This window comes from Chionomys nivalis, chromosome 4 (genome assembly GCF_950005125.1).
Source record: "Chionomys nivalis chromosome 4, mChiNiv1.1, whole genome shotgun sequence".
NCBI lineage: Eukaryota > Metazoa > Chordata > Mammalia > Rodentia > Cricetidae > Chionomys > Chionomys nivalis.
Window position 1 is genome coordinate 71,353,878 of NC_080089.1, and position 20,815 is coordinate 71,374,692.

The following is a 20,815-nucleotide window of genomic DNA, read 5'->3' on the forward strand; positions in this document are numbered from 1 at the left end:
AACCCTACACAGAGGGAGGGAGGGAGGGAGGGAGGGAGGGAGGGAGGGAGGGAGGGAGGGAGGGAGGGAGGGAGGGAGGGAGGGAGGGAGGGAGGGAGGGAGGGAGGGAGGGAGGGAGGGAGGGAGGGAGGGGCAGCTAATTTCTAAGACTTCATGAAATGGTTTATTAATGTTCCTTGACTATTAAGTAACAACAGTGCTTTACTTAGGTCTAAAAGTAAGTCTATTAGACTTCAAAAATAATCACAGTTTTTAAAAAGCCAAATAAGCAAGTGCCTCTTACTAGCCTAAGCAAGACAGTGGCTACTATCACCTGCATAGTCCCAGGAGAATAAGCAAGTGGCTGGACTGAATGAATAAACAAATGTTAGTGCAAAGGATCTCAAGACAGTAACCAACATTTCCTAAGGTCCCACAACAGCAACCTATGTCCATAAATTTTGTGTCTGTGGCAAATACCATACCACATGCTAATTAGAAATTACTGTTCCGGGGCTAGAGAGATGACAGTAGTTAAGAGCACTGGCTGCTCTTCTAGAGGACCCAGGCAGATTCCTAGCATAGCAGCTTACACCATTTGGAAGCTCCAGTTTTAAGATCCTATGCCCTCTTCCACCGTACACAGGCACTAGGCACAAAAGTGGTACACAGATATATGCAGGCAAAACACCCACACAAATTTTTTAAATAATTATTTAACAAGGGAAAAAAGAGGTACCAACTGTTCTTTCAAGATGATTAACACTGAATACAAATGAAGAAGGAGGAAGAGGAAAATGATGGTGAGGAGGAGGCAATAGCAAGGACGGGTAAAGGAGCACTAAAAGCCTCAGATTTGATTTGGTTTAAACAAAAAACAATGGACAAGGTTTTCCATTTTTCTTCCTGTCTGCATATTCTAAATTTAATTATTTTTTTAAAAAGCATTATTTCTTAAAAAAAAAAAAAAAAAAAAAAAAAGGGAAAGGCCAAGGATGTAGCTCGGTAAGTAGAAAAAATTTAAGAGACATGAAACAAAAACACACAATCAAAAGTGCTGAAATGATTTTCAACTACATCAGTAGATCAAGAGCAGCTAAAGAGCACTGAGCAGCTGGACATCATTTTTTTTAAATTGTGCTGGGAACTGAACTCAGGATGTTACACAGTGGTAGGCAAGTGCTCTACCGCTGACCTAACTATGTTCCCAGTGCTATTACTCAATATTTCATAGCAAACTTTTTTAAGATTTTCAACTTTTTAAATATTTCAAGTTTTGAACTACAGGGAAAATCTAAAACTACAAAATTTCTCAGCACAACAGAACTGATCTTTTTTAAGTAGACAAAAATGTTTTTGGTAGCTGGGCGGTGGTGGCGCACGCCTTGAATCCCAGCACTCGGGAGGCAGAGGCAGGCGGATCTCTGTGAATTTGAGGCCAGCCTGGTCTACAAGAGCTAGTTCCAGGACAGGAACCAAAAAAAGCTACGGAGAAACCCTGTCTCGAAAGTTCAGAAAAAAAAATGTTTTTGGTAAAGACTGAAGATGCTTTCACCACAGAAATGAATACTTAAAATATTTATTTCATCAAAGAACTGTTAGGAAAACAAAAAGGTAAGACTAGGAGAATAACTGACAAAGGATTTGTAGCCAATATTACAGAAAGCCTTAAAGTAAAATGCTAACAAGTCAGTTTAAAAATAGGCATACACAAAAAACAATTGTGTGGATGAATAATGAGTGCAGGAAAAGGTAGTCAACATCATCAATCCCCAGAGAAATGTGATTAAAGCCACAATGAGTTGTGAACACACTGAGCGGGTGTTTGGAGACAGGCAATACCAAGTGTTAAAGACAATGCCAAGCTTCTAAGAGTGCAAACCTGTACTACCACATGGAAAAGTAGTTTTCCATTTTCTGACAATATTAGCCAGATACTTCTACTACAACCCAAAAAAAATTTTTTGTAAAGATTTATTTATTTATTTGTTTGTTTATTTATTATGTATACATCATTCTGCCTCCATGTATGACCGCATGCCAGAAGAGGGCACCAGATATCATTACAGATGGTTGTGAGCCACCATGGGGTCGCTGGGAATTGAACTCAGGACCTCTGGAAGAGCAGCCAGTGCTCTTAACTACTGAGCCATTATCTCCAGCCCTAACCCCAAAATTTTCACCCAAGAAAAACAATAAATTTCAAACAACTAAAAATTCTTATACAGAATCTCTACACCAGTTTACTCATAATAGAAAAAAAATGTAAGAAACACAAATATACATCAAGAAATGAATGAATAAACACTCAGAAATAAAAAACTGGTTCAGGACTAAAAGTCAAATACTTCAGACACATCCAAAAAGCTGGATAACTCTCCAAGGTCATTAAGTCAAAGAAGCCAGAAGCAAGGCCATCCTGTACAACTCCATTACCATGGAATCACTTCTAGGACAAGCTAAACCAATTTCCAGTCATAGAAATCAGATGAGTGGCTTCAAGAGAAGTCTGTTAAGGGAAATTGACTGAAAAGGGTAGAAGGAAACTTCTGGGAAGGATGGGTATGGTCTTGATTAGAGTGTAAAACAAGCAAAAATGTGTATTTTATTGACTATGTGAAAACTATAAATATTTACAGCAACAAAAACAGTGCTTTATTAATTACATACAGAGAAATGCAAACATACAATAAAACTATTATAATGAAATACTGGATGAGTTCCAAAAGAACTGAAATTCAGCAAACTCAAAACAAAATTGAATACATATTTTATTTTCTGTACTGAATCTTTGTTCCCCTATACTGCATTCAAATGGCTCTTCTTATAACTTTATCAATTAAGGAATGCTGTAGTTTAAATGTACATTGCCTCCCAAAGACACAGGTGTGTGAACACTTTGTTCCTGATGAGAGTTGGCCCTGAAGTAGAAGTTGGCTGAAGGAAGTGAGAGGCAGGCCTTGTGGTTTCTCAACACAGACTCATTTCCTGTCCATGTTTTGCTTTCTGACTGTGGATGTAGGATGACCCACAGACTCACTTTGACCACCATGTCTTCCCCACAGGAGTGAACTTTATTTTCTTAAATTGTAAGTCAAAATAAATCTTAACCTCTTTTAAGCTACTACTTGTTAGATATTTGATCACAATAATGAGAAAAGCACTACAGAAGCATGGAAAATATGGTGGGGAAAAGTTGGCAAAGGTCCTTTCCAGTTAGTAGATGACTTCTACTAACAGCAGACGGTGGATTCAGTCATGGGACACTCGGACCTTTCTAGACAATATTTTTCTAATGAAACTCATTTCTTGTTCTTAACTGAGATAACAGCGCTCTTCCAGAGCAGAAGCTAACACACTCACTACCTATCCCCTGTGGGTAAACCCTGCGTACTACTTACGCTAACTGCTAATATTTTGTGCCAATAAAGCTATATACATTTGGTACATTCGTTGTTCACATTATGATGACTGCCAGGGATCAATGGTTGTAATACCCACCACCACAAGTGTTATTCTGGTCCTGTATTCCCATTCCTCAAAAAAGCTTTCCTTAAAAACAGAGAAGCCTATATTCTCTCTTAAATGACATCATAAAAAATCTGGATTCTTTCCAATTGTCCTTTCTTCCATCCCATTTTCTTACTACAAAACCATTTTGAGTAGCACAACTAAATATGTTCCCATAGACACTATAGTTGATAAGTAACCTTAAAAAGTTCAAAAATGAATTTCTCTCCACCTAAGATTATGATAGGAACATTAGCATCTATGACACTGACATCGCATTTCCATTACTGCAGCTTAAGGTTTCATCAAATGTTCTTCATACTGGTGATACCTTTTATAGAGAACTTCACTTTTAAAATTATATATGTGCATTCCAAGAATTTAAAGCTCTGATGTAGCAATTATCTTTCTCATCCCTTATTCTATACTATAATTCTATTTCATTATGTTGCTTGATATAAGACTTCCAGTTTGAGAATTATTTTGCTGATTGAAACAAAACAGGTTCAGTAGCCTTAAGTTGCAAGGGTAATTCAGCTGTATAGTTAAGGTATTTGAAAAGAGGAAATGGGAGGTGGCAAAAGAGACACCGTCTCAATGAATAAGTTAGACAAGAACTAAGGAAGGCACCTGATATGACCTCTAGCCTCCACACAGGCATGCATACATGTGCACATAACATTTTAAAAAAAAAATAGATTTGTAAAGTATGCAGAAAATTGAAACAAATGTCACCAAATATAATTTGGTACAAAGGACAGACTTATATATAAATCGGACAGGATTAAGTTGAATTTGGTTTTGTTCCCTTCTAGGAAATATAATTTTTTACAATATTTTATACGAACATTATGTAAATTATAAATATTGAAAGTCATGTGTCAAGTTATTCCTTGTGTGGTGACTCCAACCATAAAATCATTTTGTTGCTACTTCATAACTGTGATTTGTTACTGTCATGAATTGTAATGTAAAATCTGTGTTTCCTGATGGTCATTGGAGACTGGGACCCACAGATTGAGAACTGTTGCTCTAAGGACATAGTTTATTCTAAATAGCATCCCCCAAACTGCTTCCTCATAACTAGGGAAAGCCAGAGCCCACATCTGGAAGCTAAGCCACTGTTGAAGTCCTACTTCCAGTCACATTCATCTGCCTCCTTCTGAACCTTGGCAGTTGACCTTAAGTCTTCCTGTTTCAACATAAAAATTGAACTCAGTCTAGCCCTCAAACCTAGTACTATCAAGGTCCTTCCTACCTCTTGGTTGCAAGCCCTCTATTGACAAATTCTACCTCAATAGCTAACAAACTGTTCTTACACCTTCCTTATTTGAAACTGTAATTTTTCTTCTTACTTAGATTTTTTAGTACATTGTTTTGCTATATAAATGACAAAGCAAAGAAAATTTTCACATTCAAAATATTTTTTATTTCATTAAAATTAAAAGAGGTATAAACATGAAATTAACATACACTGACAATACAAACTACAGGCAATGTTTCCCCTCCATCTACTTCCTACCCTTGGTTCCAAATATAGGTTTGTTGGTCCCCTTTATTTACAAAGAACTATACCAACCTTAGCTTCTTACCCACTTACTCATCTTCTTCCATGAAGTCTTCCCTCCTAATAAAAGCAAGCTTAGTATTGTTCCACCTACATATAGTCCCCAAGACTTCCACCTGAAATAACATGCTTACTTAATTGCTCACATAGATAAATAAACCACTTGAACAATGTATTTTTTAACTGGACAAATTTCCATGTATTATAACACATGTAACTCCTTGTATTAGCTTTAGCTTTGGAAGGATATAATGGTTCTTCATATTTTTGTATCTTGTAAGCAGCCTGAACATCTAAAGAAATTAAACTATACTAAGAAAATAGGCAACAAGTTAAAAGAGGAAACTCAGAGTTTCAGCATATTTTCCATAGGGATAATAAAGTATCCTTTTAAAAAGATTCTTATCAATAATGCCAATCTCAACTACAAACATGGAAAACACTATATTCTCTGGAAGAGGACCAAGATGAACTCAACACATTTGCCTCATCTTAGCAGCAGGTTCCCGTCTCCTCAAAACTGTGGTTAATGTACTCATTAAATATTGTGCATAGGTCCAGTACTCTAGAGCAATGATTCTCTTATACACCCTTTTGTATGATGTTCTCAAATGGATACTTAAATAAGACTGGACTTTTTCATATGTTGCAAAACTCTGTAATGGAAATAACAACAGAAAACCATCTCGTTTTAAAAACCTTTTACCAAGAGTTAGGCGGTAGTGGAGCATGCCTTTAATCCTACCACTTGGGAGGCAGAAGCAGGTAGATTTCCATTACTTTGAGGCCAGCATGGTCTACAAACCAAGTTCAAACACAGTCAGAGCTACACAGAGAAACCCTGTCTTGGAAAAACAAAAACTGTTCAGTTGGAACCTCCAGCTTGCCCCTGCATAATCTATAAAGTTCCAATCCTGTCTCTCCAAACCCTGCCCACTCAAGAGAATCTCCTAACAAAACCAAGAGACCAAAAAGCCCAGTTCTGCATTCTTGGAGGGTACTGCAGCTTCCTCCCCTGAAGTTGCCAGTCACCCAAGTACCTGCCTAAAGTGATCAGTTTTATTTTACCGTACTTGGGCATAAACACAGCTTATGGCAGACATATCATCACCCCTGGCCTACAAACTATATAAGCTTCCTGCTTTATTTTGGGCTTGTGACTTCTCCTGCTTCAATCTCTGAGACTGGAGAACTCACTGGGGAGTTGCTTTGTTCAAATCAAACTGTTCTTTTACTTTTCCAATTTAGTTTGATTTGGCTTGATCTGGCTTACCGCATCGGCAGAGAAACCTATTATCAAGGTACAGAAAACCCATTTAAAACAAAATCTTTTTACCTGAGCTGGAAAGATGGTTCAACAGATAAAGAGACATGCTGTCAAGTATGACAGCCTGAGTTTGACCTCTGAACTCCATATAGTAGTTGTCCTCAGACCTCCTATTTGTGCCAAAATGTACATACAAAATAAATTTAAGAACTTAAAACCTCATTATCACGCCTTCCTTTTTTTAAACTAAGCACTTACATTTGAAAGGGAGCACACACTACGAATGACAATCTAGAACTTACTTCTTAACCCCAAATCCACTGTTTTAACTGCTGATTATAAGATGATAGGCAAATACAGTTACCGTGTTCCTTTTATTTTTTTTTATTATTATTTTTTTTTTTTTTTGGTTTTTTGAGACAGGGTTTCTCTGTGGCTTTGGAGCCTGTCCTGGAACTAGCTCTGTAGACCAGGCTGGTCTCGAACTCACAAAGATCCGCCTGCCTCTGCCTCCCGAGTGCTGGGATTAAAGGCGTGCACCACCATCGCCCGGCTCCGTGTTCCTTTTAAATGTTCTTATGAAACACAGTACCGTGACCGAAGTCCATCTGAGCACTGCTGGAAAAAAGTGGTATTTGTCCAGTAACAATAAATCTCTAAGTTGAATGTGTAAATCTGGCCCCCCTCAAAGTCTAATACTTTAACTGTGTACAATCATTACAGACAATGAAATAAGAGTATATATGATATTATTTCACTCTCTATTTCTGCCCCCAAAACATTAGGTCAACTAGAAAGTCCTGAGTTTAAGTTGAAAGTAAGAATTATAGCATTTATACAAACCCCCCCCCCAAAAAATAAACTATGATCCAAAACAAACAGAAACATAGCAATGTCAAAACTATGGTTGTTTTTATACAATAGATACATTTCAAAACGTAATTTTTACCCTACCACAAAAAAGGGACTTCATGATAGTTATTTTTGGTTACTTCATTGTTTCTGCATTTTTAATCTTCATTATTCTATACTAACATATAAATTTATTATTTAAGCTCATCTCTTAAAGTTACAAAAATCGATTCAAAAAAGGCAGCAGCAAAGTAAAGAAAAACGCAGCTAATGAGAGCAGCCCAGACACCAAAAGGCCCCACACTCCACACTATACCTCTTTCAAACAAAGGCTGGATGAAGCTCACTAGCCTTTGTAGGAAAGCTCAGTATTTCTACCAGGAAATTTTAAGTACCCTATCTTACTAACCAATGTCAGTCCTCCCTCTGAGGAGCCAGGTGATTCCAGCAATAACGAGGCTAAATCAGTCAGGATAAGTGGGCTTTAAAAACAAGCTAGTTCCTTGTCTTTGAAGTAATAATGTCAAAAAACATTAAGAATTATGGCACATGAGCACACATACCCACACACAAAAATATATTTAAAAAAACAAATAAATTATCTTCCAAAGATGGAACTGACAAAAAAGTCATCAGCCAAATCTAGCCAACTGCCTACTTTGTTTTGATTTTACTTTTGCTTTTGTTTCAGGAAGACCCTCGACCTGAGTGTTTTCACATTTAAATTATAGTTTAGGGGCTGGAGGGATGGCTCAATAGTTAAGAGCACTGGCTGCTCTTGCAGAGAACCTGGGTTCAATCTCTAGCACCACATAGAGGCTCACAACCACCTGTCCAGAGTATCCTTTCTTCTGGCATCCAAGAGTACTGCACACATGTGATGAAAAGACATACCTGTAGACAAAACACCCATATACACAAAATAATAAAACAAAAATAAAATTTTAAATGGCTATAGTTTACACAGGAAAATGTACAATTTTGTCGGTCTGAAAATATGGAATAAAATACTATTATGAATTTTTCAGATAAAATTAATTGAAACCTAACACAAATGCCTTGCTCCATAAAAATTCTGGCTATAATATAAATATCACTATAATGCTTTGAATATTAGCATCTAATCCCTATACAGAAGCAGTATGATATCAACTTAAATAGACACACATAAGAAATTAAGAGAGGACATAGATGAGGAAGTGGGAAATACACTTGAACAGTGACAGAAGAGACCACTTCCTAAATAACCCAGTAGCACAGATAATGAATGGTACCTCCTGAAACTGAAAAGCTTCTGTAAAGCAAAGAACATGATCAACAAGACAAAATGGCAGCCTACAGAATGGAAAAATATCTTCACCAACCCCACATCGGACAGAGGGCTGGTCTCCAAAATATACAAAGAATCCAAGAAATTGATCACCAAAAGAACAAATAATCCAATAAAAAAAATGGGATACAGACCTAAACAGAGAACTCTCAACAGATGAAATCTAAAATGGCTGAAAGACACTTAAGGAAATGCTCAACATCCTTAGCCATCAGAGGATTACAAATCAAAACAGCTCTGAGATTCCATCTTACACCTGTAAGAATGGCCAAGATCAACAACACTGATAACAACTTATGCTGGAGAGGTTGTGGGGAAAAGGGAACACTTCTGCATTGCTGGTGGGAGTGCAAACTGATACAGCCACTTTGGATATCAGTATGGCAATTTCTCAGAAAATTAGGAAGCAATCTACCTCTAAGACCCAACAATACCATCTTTGGGTATATACCCAAAGGCTGCTCAATTGTACCACAAGGTACAACTATGTTCAAAGCAGCATTATTTGTCGTAGCCAGAACCTGGAAACAACCTAAATGCCCCTTGGCTGAAGAATGGATAAGGAAAATATGGTACATTTATACAATGGAATACAACATAGCAGAAAAAAATAATGACATCTTGAGATTTGCTGGCATATGGATGAATCTAGGAAACATCATATTGAGAGAGGTAACCCACACCCAGAAAGACAAATATCATATGTACTCATTCATAAGTGGCTTTTAGAGATAAGGCAAAAAAAGAAATGGCCTACAATTTAAAATCCCAGACAACAAAGAGGACCCTAAAAGAGACATCCATGAATCTAACGTACATGGGAAGTAGAAAAATATCTCCTGAGTAAACTGGGGGCATGGGGATCGTGGAAGAGATTAGAAGGTGAGCGGAGAAAAATATATAGCTCAATAAAAACAAGAAAAGATAAAAAGGAGAGGAAAGACACCAACATGAAAGTGTCAATAAGCTGTTTAACTATTGATAAGCAGTTATTTTCTGTACTTTATAAAAGTTCTAAAATGTGTAATCGTCTTATAATCACTATACAGTTTAAACACACTATAGAATATCTTTACAAAAAAATATAGAGCCAAAAATGTTAACCACTTGAATTTAAATAAACAGTTACTTGCACACAGGTTCAGTCAACATTACTATTCACCATTATAATTCATATTGCTAAGAAATAAAATGGAGCCCGGGTTATTGCTCAATGGCTAAGAGCACTTACTGAGAATACATGAAGATCGAAGTATGAATCTTCAACATCCATGTAAAAAGAAAGTTGTGCAAGGCAAGATGTGGCTGTAAATCAACACTGGGACATAGCAGCACAGAGATTCTGGCATTTGCTGGGCAGCCAACCTAGTCAAAATGTTGGCTTCTGGTTCAATGACAGACCCTCTCTCAAAAGAATACAACAGAGAGCAATAGAAGAACGTCCTTCTCTGAACTATGTACGTGTGCACCTCATATGCATGTAACATAATTAAAACAGTATTTTTACAACACACAAAAAAGAGACTATCCTCTATTTTGAATGCCTTCAGAAAGACTTGTTGATCTGGACTCAGGTTACTATTTTGGAATTAGCAGTTCTGACACACTATAAAGTATCTTTACAATTTAAAATTAAGTTTAAAAAATAATTATTCACTACATTCACATTTCCATCAAAGTTTCTTTCAAGTACACTGACCAAACCCCTAAAAGTCTACATACTTTTTATAGCTACATCAATTAACACTTAAAGTCATATTGAATAGGATAATTCTTGTTTCTTGTTCAAAGAAAAATATACCTTTCCTGACCAAAAAATAAAATACTTTTTATACAAGACAGATATCCTGGTAAAGTTGAGATATAGTTAAAGAACTGTAGTTGTTTGCACAGAGCTACACCCTTTAAATTGAGCACTCAGGAGGTGGATGAATGAGGGTAACTTTAAGGCCAGTCTGAGCTAAATGAGATCCTGTCAAAACAATCATCAATCAAAGTTACTCTTCACTGCAGTCTGGGGAAAACAATTTTGCCTTGCAGTTTGTTTCCTGAGTCTATTCGGAAAGTGAGCTTAAGTCTAGTTGTTAATGATATTAAAATCCAAACAAATTTAGTGCTGCACATCTTTAATCCCAGCATTTAGGAGGCAGAGGCAGGCAGATCTTTGTGAATTCAAAGCCAGCCAGGTCTATGGAAGGAGTTTAAGGACAGCCAGAGACTTATGAGACCTTGTGTTGAAAAGCAAAAACACAAAAATAATCCAAACTAAATTCTCTCAAATCACAAGTTCAATGAATACCACACACAAGACTGTAGTTGACAGCTTTTCTTTTCATGTGTCACTGATATTTCTGTTCCCTCTATAGTATAATTTTAAATTGTAAACAATTTAACCTCATTATTATGCAAAACTAATTTACACAGTTAAAAAAGAAGAAGTCAGGCACTGGAGAGATGGTTCAGTGCTTAAGACTAGTTTTCCAGAGGATGAGGGTTCAATTCCCAGTACCCACATGGCAGCTTACAAGTGTCTGTATCTCCAAGATCTGATACCCTCACACATACATGCAAGTAAAACACAATGCTCATAAAATAAATATTTACAAAATAAATAAATAAAATATTGTATATTTTTTTTAAAAAAACTTTTTTGACCATGACACAAAGCAAAAACTACAAAGTAACAAACTCTATAGCTAACTGATCAGAGGGGCTAGGATACAGTCCAGTCAAGAGTGCTTGTATAGCATGCACAAGTCCCTGTGTCTAATCCCCAGCAGCACATGAGTTGGACGTGGTGGAACACATCACACCAGGGAGATGGAGACAGGAGGATCAGAAAGGAAAGCTGGGCTACAAGAGACCCTGTCTCAAAAAGGGAAGGAGGGAGGGAAACACTGACCAGAGTACAAATTCATATAAAAAATAATAAAAAAAAAAGTAGATCTGAATTTTCCTCCTCTCCCTCTTACCCGATAGAAGGAAATACTGATAGAAATAAACATTTATTCAGAAATTACACTCAATACACCTTGTTAACAACATTTAAAAGTTAAGAATTCAATTAAGTAGTTAATACTTAACTACTACATTTTGCAAGCAGATACCAAAAGTCAGGTATTGGTCATGCCCTAGAAAGAATCTTGACAATCAAATTTCTTGAATAAATCAGAAGAATATGTTGGAAAAAATCAGAAAATACATTTCTTTAGTGTTTCATATGAACAGTTCTGTACTCAACAAGCCCATTATGCAAGTTAGTGTACTTCACACATCTACAAGCATGAAGGAAGACGTAAGTGACTTCTAAACCAGCCCTGACTACACAGCAATACCAAGACTCAAATATAAAACATTTTTTTAAATGTCAGACATGTAAAAAAAACTCATGCAAAAAAAGACATTCTGTGGTAACACAGAAAGTGACTTTCTCAGCTTTTTTTAGAAAAGTTTTACTTACTCTGAGAGATGTACAGGAATTCAATACACTGTAAAACTCTTAGTAGATTTCTATTTCTGGTTTCTCCCATAATAAATAGTAGAGGCTAAAGCTGGAGCTGCTTTTCTGACTTAACAGATTTTTACATACTCAGCAAGTTACAACAGGACATACTGTAATACCAAAATGGAAACTACTTAATCAACATTTCCTCGTGAAAACAGATCATACAGAGCAGTTTGTAGGAGTAAGATTTTACTTTTTAAAGTTAATTTTATTAGCAACACATACTCTCCCCCACCCCACCCCCAATCTTCTATCATATGCACTTAGTGAAACAGTACACATCCAAAACCACAATTATTAGCAGCAATGTAAGTCATCTGTTAATAATGGTAAATAAAACCCTATTCTCCTTTTGAGTCCTGTAGACTGTTCCTCATGCTGTGTATTTTTAAACAATTTCTATAAAAGACTCAAGACACTCAGTGTGATGCACCCAGGGCATAATCTTCCAGACTTGAGGTTTCAGACTACAGTCATTCCCTCATCTCAAAAGAACAAAAAGATCTATTTTTAAATGCTGGGTATGACTATAAAATGCTCTTCTCTTCCTGCTTTCTCCCCCAAAATACATGAAGTATGTTAATAAAAACACAAACTTACCATTGATACAGACCCAGCCTCACACTTGTTCCCACTGGATTTACCAAATAACTCCTAAATTTTAAGTTTTAGTTAACTAACCTCTTTAAGTAGAAAAATAAAAGATTTGCTCTGAACTAAACAGGCTATTACAGCAGAATTCATAAGCATATTTCCCTAAAAGAATGAAAAGTCAATTAAAGTAGATTTTACCACTGCCATAATCCCAGCATTCATGAGGCAGAGAGAGGCAGGTGGATTTCTGTTGTGTTTGAGGCCAGCTGGTCTACATAGTGAGTTCCAGGACAGCCAGGACTACACAGAGAAACCTTGAAAAACTTTAAAAAAAAAAAAAAAGGGGGGGGTTCACAAAGTAAGTTTCATTCATGAGATAAAGATAAAGACCATATTTTTTTCACTAATACCATTCAGTCTATAACCTTAAACAATATGTTTCAAATTCATTAATATCATTTATTAAAGACAGTAATAATAGTTACATGAATATTTACCTTGCATTTAAAAAGGGAGATAATTTGATAATACCAGCATGTTCCCTTCTATATCTGAATAAAAAAATTAAATGCATAGAATAAACCATAATGTCATGTGAAAACTGGCAATCTGAAGGAAGTAAAATCTGACTTTAGGCTGCACTTTGAAAGCATCTTTGCAGGACTCACTAAATTGCCTCATTCCTTATGCTTCCTCATGACAATGTCTACACACACTTCCTAAGTTTTCTTCTTCCAACAGTCAGCACTCAACAAATGAGCTCACAGAGGTACAGACACTTGCTGTTTTCAGCAAGGAACAGAGGCTGAAGAAAAGCATAAAAAATATTCATTCTCACATAATATTCCTCCATATCAACTTTAAAAAACTCAGGAGATGGCTTAGTTAATAAGACATCCACTGCCAAGCCTGATCACCTAAGACCCATCTCCAGCATCCACATGGTAGAAGCAGAGTCTTCCAAATAATTCTCTAACCTATACACTTGCGCTTGCACATACATACACACATATATGCACACACACACATACATACCCACACCCACAGACACACATGCACTGTAGCATGGTTGCACAAAGTAAATGTATTTTTCTATGACATTTACTGGCATACATGGAGATAAACAATAGAGCCCCAGTGCTTTTCACAGTGTACATCATAGCACATCTCACAAAGGCTCTTAACAAACAAAAAGTGCAAGTCTCTTGAGGTCACCTGAGATCTCGTGAGACTGTTCATAATATCAGGGTGTTAATTCCCTGTGGATGGCCTTTTTCCAACATGGATCATCAGTTCCTCCCTCCTCAAATTCCTATTACCTTTTCAATTGACTCAGAGATTCTCCATTTTCTATCTCAAAACACAATCTGTGTGCTAATTATTAAGCAGGTAAAATGAAATGACTTCTTTGGGTGCCTACGTAACAGTCAACACTGTTCGCTGCTAGGATTAATAAAGCAGTAGTTTAAGCTATTATTTTACTGTGCTTATTTAGAATACATTATATGGCACCCAGAATATCCTGTTTATGATTTTAAATAGTCCTAGAGGGTCTAAGTTTTATATATGTCAAGAGAATATGTTAGTGATCAGCTAAAGTGCTAACATAGCTGCCAAACTTCAATTAAGATTTATATCACACTAGGTTAAACCAAACCTGAACTAGGACAAGGATGCTGCCAATAGGCCCACCACTTCTGTCTGTATTCTCAATATGAATTTTATCTTATTTAAATTTTATTTATTTTATTTATGAACATTATTTTCCTAAATGTGTATATATTTACATACATGTGTGTCAACCTGTGTGTATGAGCAAATGTGCTGTACACCTGTAATCCCATACTTTAGAAGTTAAAACAGGATCATGAGTTCAAATCCAAACTAGATTATAGAACAAAAATCTCAAAGAAATCTAAAAGATATAAACATAAATTAAAAAGTTTTACATGACTTATTTGGCAGTAAAATCAGATCTAAACTGAAATGAAAATTATACTCTTCATTTATCCTACTGTGTGTGTGTGTGTGTGTGTGTGAATATTGCAGCTCATAAATATTGATATCCTTGATTTCAGGGTACTGACATTGTGCTATAGGGAATACTATATACTAGGTAGTATATACCACTAACACGGCTTCTAAAATGAAAAAAAAATTAAAACAAATCAAATACAAAATGTAGTGATAATTTGTTTGTGTTTTAACAAATAAAGCTTGCCTGAAGATCATAGTGCAGAGCTAAACCACTAGAGGCCAGGGAGTGGTGGCACACACATTTAATCCCAGTACTCAGGAGACAGAAGCTGACAGATCTCTGTTAAGTTCAAGAACACCTGTGGCTACGTAAGACGGAATCTGTCTAAAAGAGAAACAGAGCTCACACAAAGGTGATCCCAGCACTTGAGATCATGTGCTTTTAATCCCAGCACTAGGGAGGTGAAGACAGGAGTGATATGGCTGGGCACAGAGAGGAATATAAAATGGGAGGAGACAGGAGCTCAGTGCAGTCTGAGGTTTGGTGGAGGCCATTACAGTCTGCTGCAGTCTGAGGAGACAGTCTGAGGATAAGATAGCCCTGTTGGTCTGAGTATTGGTAGAGGTCAAAGAACTGTACAGTGGCTGCCACTCTGCTTCTCTTGAATTTCTATATCTGACTCTGAGTTTTTATTATTAATACCAATTAGAATTCATCCAACAACCATCGTTTGGCTCAAACTACACTTCTTTATTCTTTTCGCCTCTACAGCTTCCTAATGTAATATCATTCAATCATACAACAAAGACTCACAATGATGTTCATGCCTTCAACTTCTCTCTTTAAAGCTTCTTAATCTCTTTTCCAAAGAAAGTTTAATCTGCCCAGTGGTAATAGGACAGAGCTGAAAATATATCAAAGTTGAAAGAATACTCAAGCCAGCAATCTTGAACCTTAAAAATCCTTCTATATTACAAATGCTACTACTACTACTTCTAATGTTAACCGTGTGTATTTTTCCCACTGTTCTTTAAAATAGATCATGTGACCTTTATATACTATGTACTCCTTTAGCTGGGTATTTCAGGTAACTCATGAAGAACTATTACAAATACTGATCCTACTCTAAATCTACCATTTAGATGCCAATAGCTACCTCAAAAGTAATTAAGAATGTTTATCTACTTTTTAATTACATCTGCTTTTTAAATTTGATGAGAAACTCTTTCCTACAAATAGATATAAAATGTGATTTTAAATGAAACCAATTTAAATCACTAGTCAAGATTCCATTTGTTTTCAACAAAGAACTCATTATTCAAAGTATTCTCTGTATAATCCAAGTGCAGATAAAGTAAAGCATTTATATATTTAATATTTACTAAGATTAATTTTGTAAATCTACCTCAAAGCTGAATGATTATCTACTTCCTTCACAACAGTCAGTAAAGCAGATAGCAGATAGTTAGAAACTCACTGACAGTAAGTAACCCAGTTCCACCTCAATGAACTGCTGGTTTTATGAGCTCTTCTATATAAAATCAACAGAAGCCTGAACCTAGCTATTGTTTTTTTATAGAAGATGTATTCTAAACCTTGTTTTTAACAATAAAACTACATTAGACATAAAATTTTATTCTTTAATAAGTTGTTTTATCAACTGAAGAAATAAATTTTCTATTCAACATATTCACTTTACCCTTTTTAATCTTTTAAATAGTTCAATGTGCTAATAATGTCTTGCTCATCCAAATTTATTTCAGTTCTTCAGTTAAACAGTTATTCAACAAATATCTGTTATATAAAGTTAAAAATTCCACCTAAATATAGCATCAATAAACCTGTATATATAAAATGCTATTTTGTACCATCCAAGACTCTTGCTAAAGCTTAATCCTCCAAGCAATAGGTCAAAAAGTAAGGCCAAAATAGAAGCCATTAGGTTGTGAGGGCTCCCCAAGTGCTGGGAATGGATTGTAGTTGCTGTACACAGAGGTCTAAAGGCAGGGTGGGCCCATTCTTTTTCCCTCCTGTGTCAGGTGAGACCACGGTGCTGCTCATCTCCATCTCAAAGAACCAACATCTCAGAATGAGCAATCAAATGCTGCTACCCAGAATGCCTAGAGCCCTCTGCCCTTTTATCAATTATTGGTCTAAAATATTCTGTTGCAGCACATAAAAGGGTTAAGGCACAGTCTTTCTGCAAAGAAGCTCATGATCCAAGTTCATTACTTCAATAAACTCTGTCATAGCAAGTGATTTTTCAGGGTTGTTTTCTCTTGTTTAAGTTAAGCAGGGTCTCTTGCTGGCCTCAAACTCAAAATGTAGGTGAGGATAACCTTGAACATTTGATGTTCCTGCCTCTACTTCCCTATTACTGGAGTTACAGGTATGCACACCACTCCCAGTTTATACAGTCCTGAGGATGACAGGCTACACAGGTACTCTATCAAATGAACTATACTCCTATCCTTAGAAAGAGATTTTATAAATTAATTTTCTAAATAATCATTCAGTTTATATTTATTCCTGAAAATATAGAAAAGTAAATACAGCACCAAATCTAAATAACTCTTTCATAATGAGAACCTAACATTTCACAAATGTCAAAAACAAATTTCTATTCCTAAGTATGAAAATCTAGGTAATTTAATAATTTACCCACCAACTACCTTTTATGTTTCTAACATGAAATGATACATTTACATATATGCATGAATGCATCCATCTTCAAGAAAAGCATAAATTTGAGAGGACAGTGAAATGAGTAAACAGCCAATAGAGTAAATAAAACATGAAACTGGAGACAACTCCACTAGGAATTCCATCAGCTTATCACAGTGATGAAAGCTGGACATGGAAGTTGAGGGAATGCTAATTCCAAGATATCAGGGAAGACAAGGGACAGCAAGCAGAGAATGCAAAGAATGCCCTAGCTAGTTTGGTGCTTCTGTAAGAGGGTATCAGATTGGGTATTTATAAACAGAAACTCATTTGCTCACATTTCTGCAGATTGGGAAGTATAAAAGGCCAATACACCACAGGTTCAAGTCTAGTGAGACCTTACTCTCTTTTCCAAGATGGTACGTTACACTGTGTCCCACAAAAAGAAGTGAAAGAGGCAAAAGGGAGTCAAACACCCTTTTACAATGGGATTAATCCCTTCAACTGCCTAAAATGATCCTTTCACCTTAATTTTTGATGGCAATTAAATTTCAAATGAATTGAAGCCATAGTGTGTATGTCTATGTGTGCAGGTATGTATAAGGTATAGATACACATACATAAATGCATGCAAAAGGTAAAGCTACAAATTGGTTTTGGTTTTTATATTATGTGTGGTGGTTTGAATAAGAATGGTCCCCATAGGTTTATATATTTGAATATTTGGTCACCAGGGACTGGCACTACTTGAGAGGGATTAAGAAGTGTGTCACTCGGGAATGGGTTTAGGGGTTTCAAAAGCTCAAGGCAGTTCCAGTCTTATTCCTTACTGCTGCCTGCTGATCTGGATATAGAACTCTCAGCTACTTCTCCAGCACCATTTTTGCCTGTGTGCCACCATGCTTCCTGCAGTGACAATAATAGACTAAACCTCTGAAACTGTAGGCAAGCTCCAATTAAACACTGTATGAGTTGCTGTGGTCACAGTATCTCCTCTTAAAGAACACTGACTAGAGCACTATGGTTTGAACCCAGGACCTTGTACATTCTAGGCAAATGATGTATTACTGAGCTACATTTCCAGCAGCCATTTTTCAATGAAATATATTAAGCCATATTTGAGATATTTCTTTCTCACAAAACAATAATAGCTTTTAAAAATAATTTTATTCTCCTGGAAATCTTAATTTCTAGAACTAGAATAAAATTTACAAGTACTTCTAAAAAAAAGTGTGTTAATCAGCTGTTACCAAAAATAAGTATAATTTTTAAAAAACAAGAATAATGTATCATTTCCCTCGAAGCTTGAACTCAAAACTACGTAATAACTACACATGTTTACATCCCTTTTCACCACCTCTGTAATCACGGACCAGTCACTCTAAAACTTCAGAATCTTGATTTCCCCCATAACTAAATCTTGTCCCTCTAAAATGAAACACTATTTCCTTAAGGAGCGGGGGGAGGAGTTGTAACTCAATGCTCTCAAAAAAAGAAAAACTCCATAGGTGTGGAAATAAAAATTTTCAACTGCATAAGTACTGACAAAGTGCTTACTCAGTTTGGGGTTATCTTGTTAGAACCGGGATTACTTTGAAATTCATCAGACAGAAGCTTTAGAGGTTTTCATCCTAGTTGATGACATTTAGTTAAGGGTCGGGGGAGACAGAGACAACTGGTCTTTCCAAACTTTCTGATTTGCACCTGGCCATCATACTCCAGCCTTGGGTTTGCTGATACCTTATCTCTGTTGAGAAACTTCTAAGTATCTACCAATTATCTCATCCACTGAAACTACTGCCATTAAGCCAACATTTTAAATAAAGCCATGCCAGTCTAAAGTTTAGACATTTTTTATACTTTACAATGTTGATACCATCATAAAACTAAGGAAAATCTAAGATGTTTTATAAAGGATATTCCAAACATATTTATTTAATGAATAAATAAGGTAAATGTAACTCAAATCTAAAATGAATTAAGGCATTTCATAATGATCACTTTTTAAAAAACTTCTCTGGGAAAAAGCTTTTGGTGAGCACCAGTAATAAAAGGAACTCCTATTACAAATGAATGATGAATATGTAACTGTGAGGTGGTTATGTTCAGAACACTGGGTACCAGACAAAGATTATACTTAAGTGTTTTATTGGAATAGTAAGATAAACTACTATAAATTTTAAAATTATGAAATCAAGAAAATTTCCGGGCAAGAAAATAAACTTACTTATTAAACTGATTTCATCACTCAGTCAGTAAAATGCCTGCCACATAAACCAAAGGACCTGAATCTGATCCACAGAACCTATATCAAAAGCTGGAGTCTGAGGCACATGTCTGGAACTTCAGCAGTAGTGAGGAGACAATGAGTGAATTCCTAGAGCTTGTTGATTAGGCAGTCTAGACAAAGCAGTGAGTTCCAGGCTCAGTGAGAAGTCATGTTTCAAAAAATAAAGTACAGATCAATTTGGTAGACAACCAATGTACATGTACAGACACATACATATACCACATAAACAAAGTTAAGTGTTTTATTGTATGTCATATATTGTCTTATTTTAGATAGTTTTCTTTAAAAAATTGTCTAACTAGTGATTTTAGTAACTTATTAATTTTTTAAAAACTTAAATATTTAACATGAATTTAAGAGACAATATTAAAGAAAATCAACAAAGTTCCACAGTAAAACTATTACGAAAAAAATCCTATAAAAAAGAAAGCTCTATCTGTTAACAATGACCAAATAAAACTATATACAATTATTATAAACAACGTAGTTGAGTCTTTTTGTTCTGGTTTGGCTTGAGGGAAAAGGAGGAGCATTCTTTGAGACAGGGTATCATGTAGCCAAGGCTGGCACTGAAATCCCAATCCCCCATTCTCTACCTCTCAAATGTTAGGGCATTTGTGATGTTTTTAAATATGTATTATATACAGTACAGAATTAAATAGAATTATTAACACAGTCTTTACCTTACCTATTTAACATATTAAAGTTAAAACTTACACAATAGTCAATTTTTAAAAACATAATTCTATCTACTGCTATTAACACAAAAATGTTACATAATAAGAAATTTTTTAACCTTTGACCACTAATATTTTCCCCAACCTCTGCTCTCTTTTACTAATAACTGCCATTCTACTTGAGACTGTGAATTCAACTTTTCTGTGTCTACATATGAAACTATATGGCACTTATTCTTCAATGTCGGGTGTATTTCACCTAAGATAATACCCTCTGGGTTTATCCATGCTGTCACAGAAGCGGGAAGTTTTCTATTGATTATTTAGACTTTTAATTTTGATATGTATTTGAGAGAATTTTATGTCAATCATTATAGTACATGCCTTTAAAACCAGTATTTGGGTGGGATGCTGAGACATAAAATTACAAGTTGAAGCCAGTCTGGCCTATAGAATGTCTTTAAAATAAAAAAAAAAAATCACTCTCATACTATATAAACATTGTAAAACTTGAAGTCAATACAAATCACTAAGGATGTTCAAATGCAAATAAATGATGATGATCAATAACTGGACACAGGTGAAAGGTTATAAAGCAACAG

General features: G+C 35.7%; 1 protein-coding gene across 2 annotated transcripts in view; it reads right to left on the reverse strand.

Annotated features, from left to right (window-relative positions):
• Tcf12 (transcription factor 12) overlaps positions 1-20,815 on the reverse strand; it is a 270,782-nt gene that overhangs the window by 202,310 nt on the left and 47,657 nt on the right. The gene's annotated exons all lie outside the window — the stretch shown is intronic.